This window comes from Megascapheus bottae, chromosome 32 (genome assembly GCF_031878675.1).
Source record: "Megascapheus bottae isolate mThoBot1 chromosome 32, mThoBot2.hap1, whole genome shotgun sequence".
Classification (NCBI taxonomy): Eukaryota; Metazoa; Chordata; class Mammalia; order Rodentia; family Geomyidae; genus Megascapheus; species Megascapheus bottae.
Genome location: NC_143540.1, coordinates 3522512 through 3544206, shown reverse-complemented (window position 1 = coordinate 3544206; position 21695 = coordinate 3522512). Strand labels below are relative to the sequence as shown.

The 21695-nt window shown below is 47.3% G+C and overlaps 1 long non-coding RNA gene across 2 annotated transcripts in view; it reads left to right on the top strand.

Moving 5' to 3' along the window:
* The window catches only part of LOC150043034 (uncharacterized), a 97098-nt gene that overhangs the window by 2564 nt on the left and 72839 nt on the right, over positions 1–21695 (top strand). For both annotated transcript variants that reach the window (XR_016533483.1, XR_016533484.1), the window contains exon 2: positions 12342–12494. This is a non-coding gene — a long non-coding RNA (uncharacterized LOC150043034). The remainder of the gene's footprint in view (positions 1–12341; positions 12495–21695) is intronic.

Genomic DNA, 21695 nt, shown 5'->3' with positions numbered 1-21695 from the left:
TTACATGATTTTGCCAGATAGAAGGTGCATTAATTCACGTACATTGATACCCTTTCACATGTCTTGGTACCCATTTCCCTCCCCCCCACACCCCCCACCCGTCTTGGAAAAACCAGTAACTTTTCTGTAAACCAACAATGAGTAGGCTGAGAAACAAATCAGGAGAACAGTTCCATTCATGATAGCTTCAAAAACAACAAAACACCTAGGTATTAACTTTACTAAGAAGGTGAAAATGCAGCAATGAAAAACTATAAAATCTTTTTTTCCTTTTGCCAGTGAACTCAAGCCCTAGACATTGTCTCCAAGCTTTTTTTTTTTTTTTTTGCCCAAGGCTAGCATTCTACCATTTGAGCCACAGCAGTACATTTGGCTTTTCCTGTATATTTGGTACTGAGGATTTGAACCCAGGGTTTCATGCGTACTAGGCAAGCACTCCACCACTAAGCCCAAGCACTCTACCAGTAAGCCAAATTCCCAGCCCAACAATGCTCAGGGCTAGGCAGAAATGATATTATAAAAATGGCAAGAAGTGAACAAATGCAGACATGGTGCTCACTAGACACTATGTTGAAAATGATCTATGCAACTTATGTGTGGGGACAGGCAGGAAAAACTGAAAGAATGAGGGAAAGGGCAGCATTGTCCAAAAAAATGTACTCATCACCTGACTTATGTAACTTAACCCTTGTGTATATCACCTGTATAATAACAATAAATTTTTAAAAACTGACATTGCCAAAAACATTGTAGAGTCAGTGCATCCAACTCCCAATGGTACTTTTCATGTAAATGGAAAAATCAGTACAAAAATTCCTATGCCTTCTTGTCATTCTCTCCTTCATCTTTCCATTCTCATAGGATCCTATGGCTCTGTCTGTACAAAAGAGACTGGAGAGATGAAATTACATAGGATCCTGACAGCATGAAAAGAAAATGCCTTAAAAATAGACGTTGTATAATAGAGCTCATATTCAATCCTGGAATCCCAAATGTGTGATAATAAGGAATGAACTTATTTCAAAGGCAGAAAGCTGCCTTCGACTGTGATCCAAAAGGCTCCTTATCAACCTGAATGCCTTTTCCTGTGCAGAGTGCAGTTACAGGGCCAATTCTTCTGAACTCCCTGGGAGAGCTGAAGGCTTCTCTGGTTTCAGTGTAATTCAATTTATGCCATGCTGTCATAGCATCTGCAGCCTGAAGCTGTTTCCCACCCAGATTTCACAGTTCAGGGTAGACCTGGAGGAGGCAGGGAGAAGAATCACACAGCCCATACTCCTAGTCTCCTTGAGAGGGATAGTGTGGGGGAATGAGAGGAGACAATTAAGAATATTTAGGGTATGCCATTAAAATATTAACAACACTACCATTTATTATTAAATATGTTATATTATTATTATTATTATTATTATTATTATTCAGCCTTGGGTCTTGAATTCAGGGCCTGCGCCATCTCTGAGCTCTTTTGCTCAAAGATAGTGATCTATCACTTTGAGCCACAGCTCCACTTCTGGTTTTCTGGTGGTTCATTGGAAATAAGTCTCATGGCCTTTTCTGCTTGGGCTGGCTTTGATGCTTGATTCTCAGATCTCCTGAGTAGTTAGGATTATAGACATGAACTACAGCTCTCTGTCACTTCTGCCTTTTTTTTTTTGCCAGTCCTGGGCTTGAGCTCAGGGCCTGAGCACTGTCCTTGGACTTTCTCAAGGCTAGAGCAATACCACTTGAGCCTCAGCACCACTTCTGGCTTTTTCTATGTATGTGGTACCAAGGAATCGAACCCCGGTCTTCATGCATGCTAGGCAAGCACTCTACCACTAGGCCAAACTCCCAGCCCACTTCTGCCTTTTTGATGGTTAATTGGAGCTAAGAATCACATGGACTTTTCTGCTCAGACCAGCTTTGAACCACAATCCTCAGATCTTGGTTTTCTAAGTAGATTACATGAATGAGCCACCAGTACTCAGCTGCTATTATTATTATTATTGTTATTATTATTTTATTATATTTTTATTTTAGTGGTAATAGTGGGGCTTGAACTCTGGACTTCATGCTTTTGCTTAACTTTTTTTTTTTTTTTGCTCAGGCACTCTACCACTTGAGCCACTCCTTCACTTTCAGTTTTTGCTAGTTAATTTTAAATGAATCATTCAAATTTTCTCAGGCTGTCTTTGCACTGGGATCCTCAAATCTCAGCTTTCTTAGTAGCTAGGATTACAGGTGCAAGCCCCCCTTTCCCCAGTGTTCTTTGCATACTCTGGCATCCTTAAAGCATTGTGGTGGGGTAGGAGTTTTAGACCCTTTATCCCAGAGGTGTCTGTCCCTTGGCCTTATGCACTGTACCTTCATTGTCCACTAGCTGTCCCATCTGAGAGCAGGTGACCATTAGCAGGGCTAATTTCTGTGTGGGCCTTTGGGAGGGGCAGAAAGCTAGAATGTGCAAGGTTGGCACACGTGCCCTGATCCCAGACCCAGCAGAGGAGAGTCAGACCAGACTAGCAGCAGTGAAGAAGAGGAGGTACAAGGAAGGCAGGGAATTTGAGATGGATAGGAAGCTGGTCATGGTTGCCTGAGCAGAGAGAGAGAGCGAGGGTAAGGATAGCTGGAGGAGCACTCCCACATGTGGTGTGTTTGTGTTTTGGGGGGACTGGTAGGGGCAGAGATGACAGGGCCAGGTGGTGAAAGGGTAGGGCCAGAGGAGCTGAGTAAGCTTGCTTATGGGCCAGAAGGCATTGGCCTCACTTCAGAGCTACTTCCAGGCCTGAGTGAATGAATAGTCCTGGACAGGGATGCAGAGTGGGACAGCTCTGATTGGCCTAACCTCAACACACCACATTAGTGCTGTGACCTTCGGAGCAATCCTCCACCTTTCTAAGCCTTATTCCATCCAGGCCAGCTGCCTCTCTGGGACCTTGAAGTGGTTGCCATAGTTGCCATTCTCCAGTTTACCAGAAGAGGACAAATGGGAAGGAGCCATAGCTGGACAGAGCCCAAACCACACAGTCCCATTTCATAGGCTGTAGAACTGAGGACACCCCTCTCTCCTGAAAGGCTGCCCTTCCCAGATGGCCCTGGCCTGACCCTTCCCAGCTTGCCCATTGTCCACAAGGACCCACGTCTCCCTTGGGCTATTGGAGGTGCCCATGGCCTTGTGACGGCCACTCCTACCCCTATCAGCTGTTGACATGCGAGTGTCCTGGTAAGGAAAATATTTTCATTCTTTTATTACAGTATTCTCAGGCCTGCTTAATCATATTTTTCTTTGTCTTTGAAAACAAGCTCCTGTGTGGTTTTTCTATCTTCTGGCTGCTCTCTTCTAAGGACACTGTAGAACTGAGCTGCGTTATTTGATCCTTGATTCTTTTTTCATTAATGTACCTTCCTGCTTAGATGTGGTGAGGGTAGGTAGGTGCTGAGCCACTCCAAGTACCCCATGTCACACTGGACACTTTTATGTTCAGGGATCTCATTTTAAGACAAAAAGTGTCACCTCATGTTGCAGGAGAAGCTGCTGTTCAGAGATGTTAAGTATCCTGCTTGAGATCACACAACCTGAAGATAGCCAGAGCTGGAAAACAGGGATTCAAGCAGATTTGACCTCCAAGACAGGGTTTCATCTGATAATAATGCTTCTCTTCTTAAACATGGTCCCATCTGTGTGCTATGCTGACCTCATGCAAGCCTCTGTTCTTCTCACCTCTTTGGTTTTATAGGTAAGAGGGAGAAGGAGAAGAGCAGTGATTGTTGACTGACTTACGAACCAGTGGACAGTTGTTTGAAGAGGCTACCATGTTTGTTGATGTGATGGTCTCTCCAGCTAGAGAATTGGTATATTCATTATCATGACCTAAATCAGTGCCAGGTTGTGCTTAATATTGTGTCTTTTCTACCTGAGCCGATTTTAAACATTGATCCTCTCTGCTTTTTGAGTGGGTAGGATTATAGGAGTGAGCCATCTATGCCTTGCATGAACTCAGCCACAGGGGCTGACAGGAAGCATCTTTATGGGACTGCCAACCTCTCAGCCCCCAATGTCTGAGTATCTTCTGCAGTCCACTTCTAGCCAGGGATTTTGGAAGCCATGAGTCTGGATGGCCATTGGACACAATTCACAGGGCAGGAGAGGATGCAGCTGGCCTAGGACAAAGTGCTTCCTTGACTGGCCTTGTTTTCTCCATGGTAAAATGTGCTGTTGAGTCCTTGAGTTGATTTCTCTGACCTCCACATTCTTCTGTGAGCATCTGTCAGCCATCCCCACATCTTGAAAGCCCCTCTGGAAGGCTGGGTCTGGCCTTCTTCACACTTCTATCTGGAGACAGGAGCAGGGTGGTAGAGAGCTACCCTGTCTTTTTGCTCCCCTGTGGCAGAGTCCCCTCCCCTCCCTTCCCAGATGTGGCTGCTAGGAGAAGGGTGGAAGGCAGTTGGTATGTGAGGCAGAGTGGTGATAGAGTATATTTCCCTATATAAAGTTTTCCCCTATCAATTGACTATTGGAACAGAGCCCCCAAACTCTGCCCCCCACCACTGTGTGATCTCATTTCACTTTTGAGTGTTTTTTTTTCTTTCTGTGTCTGTCTAATGACCAGCATTGACCACCATTCCAAACAGTAAAGAACAGTTGGTGTACAGTGTGTGAACTATCTCCTTTCTTTACCCATACCTCTTTGTTTTCAAGGTCTTCTGATTGTGAAGCAGGGCCCAGGGCCTTGGCTGGTCAGATTAGCTCCTCTCTCCGGCCCCCTCCCTCCCTCCGCTCTCTGTGGTAAAGCTGAGCATGCTTTTCTGAGCCAGTGTTGGAAGCTGAGCTATAGCCTGTAATTCCTGATGGAATTCCCCATGGACACAGTCTGAATGGGGCTTGCCATAGAAACAGCCCGATGGCCAAAGAAATTCTGATGATATCATTACTAAATCTTAATTCTAAGATCTTAACAGAATTCCTTAGAGACCGCATTTCCCCCAAACTTTGGGTCTGGCTTCAGTAGGTGCTCAGAAAAATTGGCCGACTGAATGAAAGGACCTGAGGAAATATCTTCCGAATTTCAGGCAGAGGCTCACAGATATACTCAGCTTCTCTGCAGTTGTGTATGTGTGCTGGAACTGGGGGGTAGGCTGGTGGATAAAATAGTCTCAGTGCTGGGAGTTTGGCCTAGTGTTAAGAATGCTTGCCTAGCAAGCACGAAGACCCAGCTTTGATTCCTCAGAATCACATATATAGAAAAAAAGCTGGAAATGATGCTGTGGCTCCAGTGGTAGAGCTCTAACCTCGAGAAAGTCCAAGGACAGTGCTCAGCCCCTGGGTTCAAGGCCCAGGACTGGCACAAAAAAAATAGTCTCAGTCCTTGCCCTCATGAGCATCCAGTGTCCTAGCAGATAGATTGCAAGCAAGCAAAGAGAAAGCTGTTCATGAATTATAACAAATTTCTTGATGATAAAAACTATTGTGGATTCCATGATTCTATATAACAAGGAATCTTGATTGAACGTAGTGGATCCTAATTCTGCTTAGGGTAGGATTTGGGAAGACCTTTCAAAGGACCTAAGCTAAGATGAGAAGGAATCGGTGCTGGGCAGGAAGCTGTCCCAGCTTTGGGGCCTCGAGCTCTGTGACGCTCACTCCTGGCCAGGCCAGCTCCTACTTGAGCCCTGGGCTTGGCCCATAAGTGCTCTTGTCCCAAGAGCTCTCACAACTTGTGCTTTGCCCCGAGTCTGTAAGCATTATGCGTTCATGCCCAGCACTTCTGCCGCTGCTGACAGGTACCCAGAAGGTATGGTGGCACCTGCTCTATAGTCCTCCCCCAATCTCCAGGCAGCACTTTCTACTCTGGGCTGCCTGTGACCTACCTAGCAGATGTCCATCATGCTTCAGGGGAAGAACAGGAATCCAGGGGCATGCTAAGCTCTTGCTATGTCTGGCTTTGCTGCCTCTAGGAGACCTTCCTAATTCTTGCCTGTGCTGCCTCTGGCTTCTCTTTGTGGGAGCACCCCCCCCCAGGTTGTTTACCATCTGTCTCCCCAAGCCTTTCATAGTCCTTACATCTTGATGGATAAGAGCTTGGGTTTCAAGGCAGGTTTGGGTTTGAAACCTAGCTGGACCACTCATTACATTTGCCAGGTGGTAGAGCTGGGTGAGTCAGTCAGCTTTCTGTCACTGTAACAAAATACCTGAGAGGATCAACTTGCAATGAGAAAAAAGTTCCAGAGGTTTCAGTCTGTGATCAGGTGAAGCCATTGATTTTAGACCTCTGGTGGCTGGGCTGGGGCAGTCTATTTTGGTAGGAACATGCAGCAGAGTCAAGCCACTTACTTCCTGTGAAGGAGGAAGAAGGGGCGTGAATCTAGTGACTAGAGGACCTCCCACCAGGCCCCACCACTTGAGTAGCAGGAAGTTATGGAGTAATCTGTCACCTTAGGCCTTTGGAGGTCATTTAAGATGTAAACTAGGGGCTGGGAGTTTGGCTTAATGGTAGAGTGCTTTCCTAGCATCCATGGAGAGCCAGAGTTGATTCCTTGGTACCATGTAATAGAAAAAGCCGGAAGAGGCACTGTGGCTCAAGAGGTAGAGCTCTAGCCTTTAGAAGGCCGGAGGACAGTGCTCAGTCCCTGAGATCAGGCCCCAGGACTGGCAAAAAAGAGAAAAAAAACATTGTGCAATACTTTAGCCTGGTATGGTGGCTCACGCCTGTAATCCTAGCTACCCAGGAGGCTGAGATCTGAGAATTTCAGTTCAAAGCCAGGCTGGGCACTAAGGCACTAAAGTCCATGAGACTTATCTCCGATTAATCACTAGAAAACTGGAAGTGGTGCTGTAGCTCAAGGAGTATTGTGGTAGCCTAGAGCTGAAGAGCTCAGGGATGGTGCCCAGACCCAGAGTTGAAGCCCCAAGACTGACAAAATAAAAATAAAAAAGGATGTAAACTGTGGCACTGAGAAGGTAACATAGGCATTAATTACTGTGTCTAGTGGAACCCTTTGAGAGTGACCTGAGCGGGAACAACAGGCAGGGCTAGGTACATCCTGGGTAGTTCATTATCTGTGTGAAGGGGCAGCCATTTTCCCAGGTGGGTTCTGTTTGAGGCAAAGGCCAGTCCCGTCTCATATGGCTCATGGCGCTTCCCAGTGCCTCCTGAGGCTCTGAGCTGCATGGGACTCGAGCCCCCATGCTTGTCTCCTTTTAGCCACACAATGGGACTCAGCAATGCCCATCTGGGACAGGTGGGAGAATTGGCCCAACGACCCCCCAACACACATGGGAAGCAGCATCTGAGATGGTCCAGATGAATCCTTCAGTGGCCTTGTCTGCTGAAGACCATCACTGGGTTCACTGATGTCCTGGTTGAGTGTGACTGAGAGATACTAGGGTAGTGCAGAGAAAGCTTGGCAGAGCACAAAGCTGTGTCTGCTGGGGCCATGGTAGCCAAGAAGAACCTTCGACTTTTCCTTCAAGGGTCAGAGGAAAGATTAGCCAGTATTAGTCCCTGACTCCAGGAGATTTGCAGCTGTCTCATTCCCACCCCCCATCCTCCCCATTCTGAAATGCAGGGGAGCTCCCTGGATTTCTAGTCCAGTGGAGTGATATTCCCAAGGCCAAGGGTGGGTAGGGGGCTGAGCCTGTCTGAGTTCTAACCAGCTCAGTCTCGGGTCTGTGTCCAGGGATCACTCTGACCCCCGTGTTCCGAAGCAGGGCAGACTGAGTCTGAACTCAGGGACTTATCAATGGGAGAACTGCCATCAGAGATTATGGGGAGCAGAAGTGAGGGAGAGGGCAGCAGGACCAACTTGGGGCTCCTAAGTCCTCAGGCTGGGGCTGGGGCGGGGAGAGGGTCAGCACTCCTCCAGGTAGCCCCACCTGCTGTTCATTTGTCAGGCAGCATTCATGACACTTGATGTGAATATGATGAACCTCCCCAGAGGGACCCAGAGACCACTAGCACACACCAGGCAGTGAAGTTGGGAGATTGCAATGCCTTACTCCTGCTCTGCTCCAGGGCAAGCCTTTGTCCCCATTGGCCGTTCCTGACCACAGTTTCTCTCCATCCATGTCTCCACACTGATGGAACCCTAGCCCTGGGTGACTTCCCTTTGCTGCCCCTACTTCAGGGACCACCTCCAGACCCGTCTTCCCGTGGGAAATGCCCTTTCCCCCCTAGAGTCCCTCCTATAACATGATCCTTTACAACACATTTGTCAGACCCGTGGTTTGTGCAGATTTCTCCACATTCCCCCAGGGCCTGATCTTCACAGGCAGGTGGGACTGTTCTTCAGCACCATGACTGGTGCAGAAAGCCCCAGAGTCACAGGCCTAGCTGTGGCTCATACTGAGATAGAAGCTCGTAGACTCCCAGCCAGCTTCGGGCCACGACACTGGGCAGTGCCAGGACATTTATATTCTACCTGACACTTGTCATAGAACCACTGGCTCATGAAAGTGAGCCACAAACACAGTCCCGTCCTGCCCAGTGCACAGGGGACATGTCCTCCTGGCCTTGTGATTTCCACCATCCCCATTGTGGTTTCAGTGGCGTCCACCTGACCAGCTGCTCTGTCCTTGGGATGACCAACCAATCAAAGGGACAAAGAACAACCTTTTTTTTTTTTTAAACAGTTCAGGGTTTCTTGCCTTATGTGGGACAGACGCACACCTCTTCTCCTGATTGGTCTACCAACCCTGCGCCTCCTTGGCATTTATCAATTGCTTTTTATTCAGTGTCTTGATTTTTTTTTTCAGAATACAACTGCATTCATTCCAAGATTCCATTTTGACCCTCATATGTCAAAGTAATCATTTTTATCATGTGCCAGCGGCGTGCCTGGGTCCCTGATTATTCAATAGGCTGTTATGCTGTCTAGCTGGCAAGCACCCGGCTGCCACGAGCTCCTGGAATACCTTGTCTCAGAGCATCAGGGGGGCTCCCCTGAGTAGCTGTCCTTAACAGGGGCACTTCTGGCTGCTTGCATCCCCAACTATCCCTTCTGCTCTCCAACCCCCTCCCGCCAGAGCAGAATCTAACATTTCCAGGCAAGTGAAGACCTGAGGTCTGATCCATTTGGACTGTAGTTTTCTCTGAGCCTCACTCTGTTGCGTCTGAAAGGGCAGCCTCCTGCTAATGTAGCTTCTTACTTCCAGTACCCACACCCCCAGATCAATGAGAGGAATACTGTTTGGGGGAAGGAATTCGAGAGGATGCGCCTCTATCTTGATATCAACATTTTTCAGTGGATGGTTTCAGTTGCCAACTCGACGACATTTTACTCTCCAGTGTTATAAAGGGCTTAAAAAAAAACCCTCCTGTGGTGTGTTTCTAATTTAAGATAGAAAAAATATTTCTATTGTGCCATACATAGAGTAACCTAAAACCCAATAAAAGCTCTGAATTAGGGTTGGCCAGGATGGTTTGAATTAAGTTCAGGTAGAGGTGAGGATACCGTATCTGTGGGCTGGGGCCGTGGTTCATGAGTCAAAGGGCAGGTTCTAATGGAGACATGAAGGGGCTGAGTCTGGAGAAGGGCCATCTTCTCAGTATTCTGATGCCCCAGGTCATGTAGCACTCTGGTCCCTGACACTGCTGGCACCTGTTCACAGTCCAGGCAGTGCCTCACTCTTGCTCTTTAGGTCACCTTGTTTCTTCTTGGGGATGGGCTCATTTGATATGCTGATTATTTATTACCACTGACTAAGCAGGCCTCTGAGCTGTGGAGGTGACTTTTGAGAAGCTTCTGTGGCCTGGGCCTCTACCTCTGCAGTGACTAAACGAACCTTTAACTAACTGAGCACTTCTTGTCTTAGTGTCCAGTGTTCGTTCTGAGATTTGAAAACAGTATGTGCTGGGAGAATGAATAGGGAATGACAGATCCGACCGAGGGAGTAAGTGGGAAACTTGACTGTTGTTTGTTCCTATCCTTGATGTTGCATGGAACATCTCTATGTCTTTGCATGATCTGTGTACTGCATAGTCATCCTGCCTCCATTCCCCATATCCACACACCTTAGTCACATGACCCAACATTATCCATCCTCTCCACAGTTGATTGGATGAGGAAAGTAGTCACTTACCACCAGAGGATTAAAACCACAGGTCAGGTTAAACCAATTATATTTGCTGTTCAGATTTGTGTGCGTGCTTGTGTGTGTGTGTGTGTGTGTGTGTGTGTGTGTGTGTGTGTGCGCGCGTGTCTACGCGCTGGTCCTGGGGCTTTACCTTAGGGTGTAGGTGTTGTCCTTGAGCATTCTCCCCCTCCCCCAGCTAATGCTGTACCACTTGAGCCTCAGCTTACACTTAGGGCTTTGTGATGAATAATTAGAAGTAAGAGTTTCATGGACTTTCCTGCCCAGGCTGGCTTCAAACCACAATCCTCAGCTCTCAGCCTCTTGAGTAGCTGGGATTACAGATGTGAATCACCATTGCCCGACTGCCATTCATATTTAAACTGACAGAGAAAGGAGATGGTGCCACATTACAATGTCTGCACACTGTAGGAAGATGCTGAGAACTCTAGTTGGGCAGAATGAGGCTGTGTGCTTATATGTGAGTAAGCATAGAAAGCTGAAGAGACAGACAGACAGATACAAAGACAGGGAAAGAGAATGAAAATGGGACGGAACAAAGTGGGAGGACCAGCAGCACCTCCCTGGACATGAAGAGGTGGCAGATGTGACCTCAGTTCATTCACAGCTGCACTGGGATGCTGTGAGATATCTCTGTATCCTTCTATAAGACATTTCCTCCTTTTCATCTCTTTTCCAAGATACAGTGTCCTACTATGTGCAACTTCCCAGATTGGTTGATGCTGGTTGGGGGAAGGAGGAGGCTGGGGTGATTTGCTATGTAAATTGCTTCCCTGTCCTGTCCCCACGACCCTAAGAGGTCAGCAAGGGCATTACTGTCCATTGTCATTACATGTTTTGGACTGTGGATGGTCGTCAGTCCATGTGCCCAGTACCATGCCTGCCAGCACCAGTCAGTGTCCAGGTTCTCCTGTGCTTGTAGCCACCTCACCATTATGGCCACACTCTGCAGCCAGACCATTCCCTGTGGACACACACAGACACACACAGACACAGACACACACACACACACACACACACACACAGACACAGACACACACACAAATGGCCAAATGTCAGAGGCAGTGCAAGGTCAGATAGCTGAGTCCCAGGCCAGGTTCTTCTGCTACTTGGGTGGTCTCAGGTGAATCCCTTAACCTTTGTGACCTTGAGGGCCCTCTGGGTAAGTGGACATCTCAGACCTTGGTTCACACTTCACTGCATCATATGGAAGAGGTAGTGATAAGTGACCTTACACGTGATCCCAGGGTGGGGAAATGCATTGTAAAGGACTTGGGAGAGTGGAGTGGCATCACAGAAGAATCCCTTGGAGTAGAGGAAAGGGGGGCCTGTGAGGTACTCTACCATTCAAGCCACAGCTCCAATTCTAGCTTTTTGCTGGCTAATTAGAGACAAGAGTCTCACAGACTTTCCTGCCCAGGCTGGCTTTGAACCGTAATCCTCAAATCTCAGCCTTCTGAGTAGCTAGGATTATTGGTTACTGGTTACATCCTGAATCTTTAAAATGCTGCCTCTGAGGCTCAGCAAGGAAACCATGAGGGTCGGGCCAGCCTCTGGTTCCCACTAGATGGCACTGTTGCAGGTCATTTTCATCCAGGAACCTTTTGCAGGATGTGTACATCAGTATGTATTCACAAATACCTGATCTTGTTGGGGATTGTGGGTCTGACTTGTGTGTGTGTGTGTGTGTGTGTGTGTGTGTGTGTGTGTGATGTTCAGTCAGTAGGGACACTTTGCAAATTCCTAGCCTACCTTTTGCTCCTCCGTTTCCATTTCCCTAGAGTTGCTCCTTAGGATAGAAGTTACTGCTGTTGAGAATTGTGTATGGAAAGTTTCTGTGGACTCCATGGATTGTGGGTATCAGACATTAGAGACTTACAGAGTGACTAGGACAGACCCAGCTCTTGATGGTCCATCTACCTGTGGAAGATTAGAAAGTCCTCTGGAAACTATACCCACTGACTTTGGGTGGACATTATTGGGGGTTTTGAGGAAGGCAAGTGAAGAAGCTTGAATGATTCCTATAGAAATACATTTTATTTTGTGTGTCAACTCTGGTTAGTTGTATGGCTACAGGAGTGCCCTGTAGGGAACTTTCTGAATCTAGAAAGGGTACTGTTGTTAATCATTGTGTCTGCGCAGGTCTGGTGCAAGAGTAGACCCTGCAATATACACGGTTCTCAGGTGAGTGATCGTTTATATAGGAGGAAGGACTGCTAAGTAGAAAACTCAAGTTCTCTAGGACTTTAGCAATGATCTAACTCATTTATTTCAGAGATGATGGAAGCCCAGGCACAATGAGCAAGTCAAGGCCACATAGCTAGTCATGGAGAGAGGACAAGAAAACAGATGACATGAATTTGACCAAAGCTTCAACTATGTCCTCATCTGAAGAGATCAACACAACTCCTCAGTCATTAGTTCCAGGGTAAGTCCACCCCAGTGAGCTCAGTTCATGGCCAGAGCTTGGTGAAAACACACACGGGAGGCATCTGGTGTGACTCAGAGGTTCAGGGAAGAGGGGATCAAGGCTAGTAGTCAGCTGCAGTTGTGCCTGTCAAAGCTCTGTGCATCCTTTGCAGAGGCCCTAAAGCAAGTTGAAGGGGAGCAAGGAGAAGGCAGGGCTAAGGAGTGAGCTAACAGGGAAGAGACTGGCTTTTGGAGTGTATGAATTATACATGTCAGTCATTGTTTATGTGTTCTTTTAAGTTGACAAGGTAAAAGTAATGCATTTCTGGTTCTAAGGGGATGGAGCTACAACTGGGCATGTGTTTCCCTCTTGTATCACAGTTGGGGTAGACAGGTATGTGTTGGCCTGAGCTTTGTTTGGTGTAGCTCTTTTCACTGTGTCACAGCTGGGAGCAGGGATGGTGAGAACATGATGGACTCCTCGCTTAGTCCAAGTGATAGGAGTTATCTCTCCCTCTACCCCGGGCTCCATGTCCACCCAGGCTTGGTCACCTGACATACTGTCTGAGGCTTCTTAGATTAGGCCAGGCCTATAGCACTCCTGATACCATGGCAACCTTCTAGATCTGGAAGGATCACACAGGGAACCTCAGGGGAGGGTTGAAGTCAGTTCTCCCTAAATGGACAGTCATGAAGATGGATGCCAGGGGATTTGAACACTTAGTCTAGGAGAAGGGCATTTGGGCCCACAGTGAGGACAACTCTATACATGTGGATAGCAGTTCTGCCACAAGACAGAGTGAGGCTGACACCTGCCTAGTAGGAGTAGAAGAGGGATATACAGGCAGGTCCTGGGTCAGTTCTGAGATGGGAGAAGATCTAGCCTGGGCCTAAGTGGCTGGATGGCTTAACCAGCGGGGTGACTATTCAGGGCCAGATTATAACTCAGCTGTTGAGTTGCCCTTGTGTCTCCCAAGAAGGCTCATTTTGGGTTCCCCACCCAGCGTAAGGGCCTACATACAACATGAGTTTGTGTGGCTAGGCTTGGCTAGGGCTGGGCTCCCAAGACCCCAGGAGGAGGCCAGAGAAGGGCTGTGGCACATCCAGTGTGCCTCACAGGTAACTTGATTCCCAGCCATGAGAGTCTTTTCATTTGTCAGATTGCTTTTCCCTGGTTTCACAGTGAAGATAAGCCAGGCCCAGCTGTCAGCAGGCCACCCAGCTACCTTGCTCCCTTGGCGGGCTGCCTCTGCCTTGTCCTCCCTTCCACCCTTGAGTCTCACCTGTTCTGGCCATGTTCATCATTTGGGTGGGGAGGGTCACCTTCCCAAATCCACACCTGTAGCAGGAGCTCCTTAACTCTGTGGACAAAGCCATGGTGTCACCCGCACCTTCTACCTTGTCACCTCTGAGCCTCAGCTATCTTGTTGTATCTGCCTGGATACCTCCTTCCTCATCCCTCATCTCCTCTCCTCTCACTGGAGGAGACACTGCCTCCCCGCAAAGCATCATGCACACATCTCTCACCACCCCATTCAGATGATGTATTTGTATTTCCTGTCAGTTATGTCTCTTTGGAGCAAGCTGCAGAAAAGAGAGCTTAGGAGTTCTGTGGAGGGCCAAGGAGGGATGGAGAAACCCTTCTGCCAGATGATGAGTGGTCTGGGAGGGCATGTGTTCGCTGGAGATGCCTCCTCCTCTCCTGAGACTCCTGGGCAGACATGCCACCAAGGGGCTAATGCCTCCCAAACTCCCTCTGAGGTTGGAAGGCATGTCTGTAATAGGTCTATACTGTTTCCTATGTCTACACTTCTTTAGTTTTTCTTTCAGTACCTTGGGAGTTGAACCCAGGGCCTCACACTTGAACTATGCCAGTAGCTAGCTCCTTTTGAGATAGGGTCTCACATTTTGCCTGAACTGGCATTGAACACCAGATCCTTCTGTCTGCATTCCTGAGTAGCTGGGATTATAGGTGTGTGGGACCCTCACAGAACTCTGGTAGGTAAGTAGTGTGACAGCTGTCATAGTGAACGCAGAAAGAGGATGGGACCTTCCTCACTAGCTGATAACAGGTGGAGCAGGGTTTTGAATTTGTGTGGCTCTCCTCTCAAAGCCCATTTCTTTCCAGGACTCCACACTGGTGCTCTGTAAGCCTGGCCTCTGGAAACAAACCATCCCAGAAAGGTCCAGAGGAGCACGGGTGCTGTCTCTTGCCCAGCCTTCCATCAGGGTCTCTGGCACAAGCATCTGACAACTTATGTAAACCCTTGTGGGTGTGAGCCCTGCCATCAGGGGCCCAGCTCCTCCTCTGTTTGTATTTCCTAATTGGTACTAACCCAGAAGTTAGTTGCTTTAGAAATCAACTCCGATGTGGCGGGAGGGGGGGAAGGGAGAGGAGAACGCTTTTAATTATATAATGAATTATTCTCTCTAAGACCCGGCCATTGTGTCATGGCTCAGCCATGTGTGGGTTAGGGAGCCGGCTGAAGGGGAGTGCTGGGGATGAGTTGACATGTTCCCCCCTACCACAGCCTGCCTCTGCATTTTTCCATGCTGACTACAGAATAGATTTGGGGACTTGAATGGCCCACAGGGATAACGCGTGAATGCGTGGACCACAGGGAACCATCTGCACCATTTTGCCTCTAGTGGGCTAGTGAAAGCTGAGTGCATAAGGAGCCTTGTTTTGAAATGTTTTCAAAATAAAGGGTTTCATAATCACCATGATTGCAAAAACAACTGCTGATCAGCATAACTTCCTGGAAAGCAGAGGCCTCCATGACAGTTGTGATTTAAAAGGCTAGTTCTACTTACAAAATAGGTTTATCCCAATCAAAGCTTTATATTCACATACACAATATAACGTGCATGTGCACACACATATACTTCCCTAAGGCTGAGGTTTTATTTTTAGCCTTTGATGTTCCACTCAGAACTTCTGGGCCTGTATTTCAAGATCTGTAACATAGTAGGCTGAAATGGATTCCTAATTTTCCTTCCCACACTAAAAAAAAAAAAAAGAGGCTGGAGCTAAGGTAATTCCTTATGCAGTGGTTACGAAAGGGGTTGAACTGTGTGGTGATACCTGCTGGCCACAGCTGATTGGATGAGGCATTGAAGTTCAGCCCAAGGCAACTTCTCATAGGCTAGGGGGTGGCAGGGCGCTGTCCAATAGAGACTCAAGATTTGGGGGAGCTGGCAGGTAGGGGCAAGGCCAGAGATCAGGAGATTGTTAGACAAGGGACAGCAGAGACCACTGGGAGGGTATCTGATAGCAAAAGTAGGAGAGAGAGGAAGTCAAGGTCATGAGGATGTCAGAACCAGTGGGGAGAAAAAAAAGCCCACATGGTTTTTTCAAGGTTACCACTGTTCGTGGGGCCTTGTTGAGCCATCTACACATGGCCTGGAGAATCTCTGAACCCAACTAAATTTTACCCAGTCAAGGACTGACCCACATTCTTGCCCAGGGAGGTGTTTCACAGCTAAGCAAAATGTAGATTCTGCAACTGGGGAATTATTGGCCTGATCTCTCTCTTGCCCTGCAATTGAGGTTTTTAGGCCTGGGACAGTGGCTTCAGGATTATCTGCTTTTCTGTAGAAGGGGGTGTGTGTGTGTGTGTGTGTGTGTGTGTGTGTGTGTGTGTGTGTGTGTGTGTGTGTGTGTCGTGTGTATTGGGAGTGGGGGGGGGGACAATTCTGAAGCTAGGACTCTTGGCAGCCCCAGGAGACTGGGTTTCCAAGCCCGAGTTTCCCACCGGAGTGGAAGGACACGGTTCTGCTTTGGATTTGGAAAGGGTCTTGCTGCATTTTTCCAATGTTGGTTCAACGAAACTCAAAACTGTTTTTCCTAACTCTTCATTCTTAAGTCACTCTGTATGCACGGAGCAAGGCATACATGTGTGTTTGATTGCTTTACCCTGAAATCATCACCCTCTTTCCCTTGAGAAGTTCTGTGGCCTTTGGAGACATTTAAACCCTTTCACCCCAGCTTTAAACGAGGACCCTATGTGCTGTTGGAAGCAAGCAAAGGCAAAGGCGGAGGGTTTTAATCAAGACAAAGGCACCCCTTCCTCCTTCCCTGATCCCACCCGCCCCATGCAGTCTAGGGAAGTCTAAGCAGCAGCCCCCTTCCCAGGAAGTAAGACCTTGGCGAAATCATCGCTCCTATGAAGACATCATAGGCAGGAAAGGAGAGCAGCGGGTGTCAAGTTGTAAATGATCATCAAGAGTTGACTTGTGTGTTATGTCCTGGAGAATGGAGGCTCCTGCCAGCTCCACCCACATCCCACCCCCAGCAAAGGCAGCAGGGGATCTCAGTGTCTACCTTCCTGCTTGTGTCTTGCAAAGGGCCCGATGTGATGGTAGCATGGCTGGTGTGCAGGAAAGGACATTAAATGTGATCATTCTGTACACAAACTACAGGAAAGTGGTTTTGGGATCAGGTTCTGTGGCATACGTGAGATGGTCCTATTGCAAGAAACAGGGCTGTGTTTCTGAGAGGTGGTCCAGTGTCGGTGTTAAAGGACTTGGTTCCCCGAGTTCAAGTCCCACCTCTGTCACTAACCAGCTGTGAGATCTTGGGCAAATTGCTTTTGTTTCTGTGCCTCTACTTTCTACCTGGAAAATGGGAATAGCAATAAACCATCCAAGCTCGTGGTGACTGATGATGTATGAGTGTTTGCTTGCTATGCCTGCCTAGCATTTAGCAAATACTCTTCAAAATGGTATCAAAATGGTACATGCATGGTGGTGCATGTCTGTAATCCAGATGCTCAGGAGATGGAGTTTGGGAGGGTTGAAGTTCAAGGCCAGTCCAGACAAAAAAAAGATTGATATTTTAACCAATAAGCTGAGTGTGGCTGTGTGCGCCTGTCATTCCAAGTACCTGGGGAGCAAAAATTGGAGAATGGCAGTCTGAGGATGGCCTGGATATAGACATGAGACCCTATCAGAAAAATAACTAAAGTAAAAAAAAAGGTCTCCTCATATCAAAGAGACTAAAAAGTTCTATCTTTTGGAAATTCCTTTTTTTTTTTGGTCATAAGGCTTGAACTCAGGGCCTAGACACTGTCCCTTGCTCAAAGCTACCACTTAAGCCATAGCACCACTCCCGGTTTTCTGGTGGCTAACTGGAAATAAGAGTATTACAGACTTTCCTGCCTGAGCTGGTTTTGAACCTTGATCCTCAGATCGGTTTTTATCTATGGTAGTGTGCCTGGGAATAAGAAGATAGGCAAGATGGCTCATCCATTATCTAAGGCCTGGCATGTTCTCAGAACAAGTGATTCATGCATTAGGCACAGCTCTAATGAGTGTGTTCTTGTTTGTTTTGCTGCTCTCCTGGTCTGTGGGCCCTGAGAGGATGTGGACAGATGACAGGCGGAGGCATGTTGAGCAGACAGAATGGGGGAACTAGTCAGTCCAAATAATCAACATATTCTTTTTTTTTTTTTTTTTGGCCAGTCCTGGGCTTGAGCTCAGGGCCTGAGCACTGTCCTTGGACTTTCTCAAGGGTAGAGCTCTACCACTTGAGCCTCAGCACCACTTCCGGCTTTTTTTTTTCTATGTATGTGGTACCGAGGAATCGAACCCGGGTCTTCACGCATGCTAGGCAAGCACTTTAACCACTAGGCCAAACTCCCGGCCCCATAATCAACATATTCTTAGCTGTGGGATATATCTGTGGCTCTTTGGCTTGCTCTAATTGTCATATCCTTGGTTTAGTAATTATGTTGCTTGAACCTGGTCTTTCCCAATCTATTACCTGTAATTTACTGACAACAAGTTTACTTGAGTGCTCACTGAGTGCCAGAGGCCATGCTAAATATTCCATAAGCATTCCTGATTTAACTCCCACGACAGCCTCCAACAAAGGTGTCTCTGTCTTCAGCTGAGGAAGCTAAGGTTGCGGGGAGGTAATGATTTCCCAGCTGCTGTGTCACAAGCAGGTGGCAGGACCAGGATAGAGCTGGCTGTGATTCTTGGCCACAGGATTCTGTCAGCTCTTTATCCAGTGGGGACTTATCCCTTCTCCTAGCTTGTGAACCTGGTCCTGGGATGCTTCTGCAAGGCTCTCACTAGGCCAGTTTGTGGGGATAGCAGCCTGGTGGCAAGGACACTGGTCTGAGTGTGCTACAGCCTAACTGAGCTATGGCTCTTCTGAGTCTGGAGACCCTTTTAAGACATTAGCACTTAAAAGTGCAGCCTCTGCACATCTTCAGAGAAGTAATGACAAGTAGTCTTTGAACATTTGCACATTATATTTTTAGGTCTAAAAGACCTTTCTTTAAAAAAATATGTGTTGGGGGTGTAGGGATGGGAAACACATGCCTTGATTTCTGTCACTGGTGCCCAGAATCTCAGAGATAATGACTGAGTTTCACAGTAGTCTGTTAACAGATTTCCTAAATAATTTTCTATGAATCCAGCAGTTCTCTGCAGATAGTCAGGGGCATGTGGTATTTCTGAAGGAAGGGGGGTAGTGGGATAGGCTGTGGCTTAAATATGTTAATGTCCTTTAATTGGATTAATAAAACTTTTGAATGGGGTCATCTGTATAGAAAGAAAAAATCAGCGAGTCTGGCAATCACGTTAGGGATTCTTGACAAATATGAAGTCTGATCACTGACGAAGGAGTAAAAATGCCAGCATTTACACAGTGTCTTTTTTCAAGTGGTTCCCTGGAGGTTCTGCACTTATTCTAGGGACCTTGACACTGCAGGATGTTTTTGGGTGATCCCTTCTTGAGATTCTTAGTACATGTTCCTTTTCTGTTCTTAGGGGCACATTGGCCCATAAAACTCAGACCAATGAAAATATGTGTGGGTAACTGTCAAATGGCACAGTATTTCTGTGAAAGACACAATTTCCCCAAACCTCAGGGACACCAGTAGTTGTTTGGTTCAGGTTTGCCAGGATTGAGCTGACCTGGGCTGGCCTTCCTTATGGCACTTGCTGTCAGTGACCTTGGCTGAGATTGCTCAGCTGTGTAGGTCTGGCTGGTAATGACAGGCTAGGATGGCTTCATCTGAGATATCTGGTACCTGGGTCTTGCTCTTATGGTGATGAAAGAGGCATCAAGAAAAAGAAACCTCTGTGCAAGTTGATTTCAAGCGTGTGTCTCATTTTTGCTAGGGTCCCTTTGGCTAAAAAGAGTCACATGGTGAAGGATACAGCTGAAGGTGAAGAATTGTGACTTTCAAAAAACCTACCATAGGGATTTTGTGCCTAAGGCTACTGTGACCTCACAAACTTGTCAGTGAAGTGCCCCAGACAAGCATTCCACACCGTGTCCACAGGAGACCTGTGAGCAACAGCATCAGCTGTCAAAGATGGCTGTGGCTGCTCAGGTGACTTCTTTGGGACCAGAGACTGAGAGCCCCATCTTGGGCTTATTGGATTGTTCTGATTTCCAGATGATAGACTGGTTTTGAGGGAGAAATTGTTTTTATTTGTTTCCACAGCAGCCAGGCCTTTAAACAACGAAGACCCTCCCTCCTTCCCTTCTTCCCTCCGTTCTTCTTTCCTCCATTCTTCCTTCCCTTCCTCCTTCCTCCCTTCCCCTCTCCTTCTCTCTGTCTCTTCCTTCTTTCTTCTCTTCCTCCCTTCCTCTCTTCCCCTCCCATCTTCCTTTCCATTCCTCTCTCTTTTGTGGTTCTGGAGCTTGAACTCTTTTCTGCTCAGACTGGCTTCAAACTATGATCCTCAGATCTCACACTCCCACATAGCTGGAATTACATGTGTGAGCCATCAGCACCCAATTCATTCTCTGTCTGTCTGTCTGTCTGTCTCTTTTCATTGTGTACCTCAGGTTAAACTTAAACATGCCATTCTACTTCTGCCTCTCCAGTGCTGAGATTACAACTCGCATTTTTTTTTCATTTCCAGCTCTGATCTTTTTCAAGCACTCATTTATTTCTTGTTTATACTAGCTAAACCAGACCCTTCTCCACTCTGATGATTGATGGAACCTGCAAAGGGTCGGATAAATAGAATGTATGATCAATTTGTGATCCACCTGCTGGTTCAGGCAATGCTTAGTCTGCACCTGCTGTGCTTTTTGTTAGTTTCTGGGCATAAAGAAATAAACAGGATGGGGAGGAATGGGATATGAGGTTCTATGAAACTAAGAAATGCATTTAGCACAGCTTTCTATACCCAAAGCCACACACACACACCAACTAAGTGATAGATCTTGATTCCAGAAGCGCTCAGAGCAATGAGAACATATGTACACACACACACACACACACACACACACACACACACACACACACACACACACTCCATTACATTAGTGAATGCCAGAGTAGGAGAGAAGATCAAGTGTGAGGCATTGTACTCCATGGGGTCAAAGGATGAGTATCTGCCCTTGACAGGGAACCTTCAGTGAGGGAGACATTCACATTATCTCTGGGAGATCACAGGCTCACATGGGACTAGTGCAGAACAACAGGAAGCTTGGGATTGTATGGGGGAGAGGATGAAGAGGTGGAAAGGTGAGATGGACAGAGAAGCAGGTTGTGAAGAAAACCCAGTGCAAGCTCGAGGACTTTCCTAGACAATGGCGCAGGGCATAGAGAAAAGCAGGCTGATGGCAGAAGAGGCTGGGAAAGATTCCGACGCTGAGTGGGGTGAGACAGTTTAGTCAAATTGCTAGCTGGCTTTGGCTAACAAGGGAAAGCACAGAGGCATATGTGGAGGACTTTTAGTGCCTAAAAAGGCCATAGTGGTTAATTAAATTAAAATGTAATTGCATATCTGGGTGCCTGTAATCCGAGCTACTCAGGGGGCTGAGATCTCAGGATCCTGGTTTGAAACCAGCCTCGGAAGGAAAGTCTGTGAAATGTTTATCTCCAATTAAATACTAGAAAGCCCAAAGTGGATCTTTCGTTCAAGTGGTAGAGCCCTAGCCTTGAACACAAAAGCTCAGGGACAGTTCCTAGGTTCTGAATTCAAGGCCCAGGACTGGCATGAAGGAAATGTGATTGTAGCAGTGAACCCAGAGGGACCTGGGTTTCAATTCTTGTTTCACCATTGTGCCCTTTAGGAAGTCACTTAACCTGACACTCAACGTAGGTGTGAAATGGAGCTTACACAAGAGAACCCACTTTGAGCATCACTTAGTTATCTGAGTTAACCCAGATAAACAGATAAGAAGGAGCGGCTTGGGGTGGTGAGGGCAAATTCTTGAGAATGGTGACCACAGGCAGTGTGACTA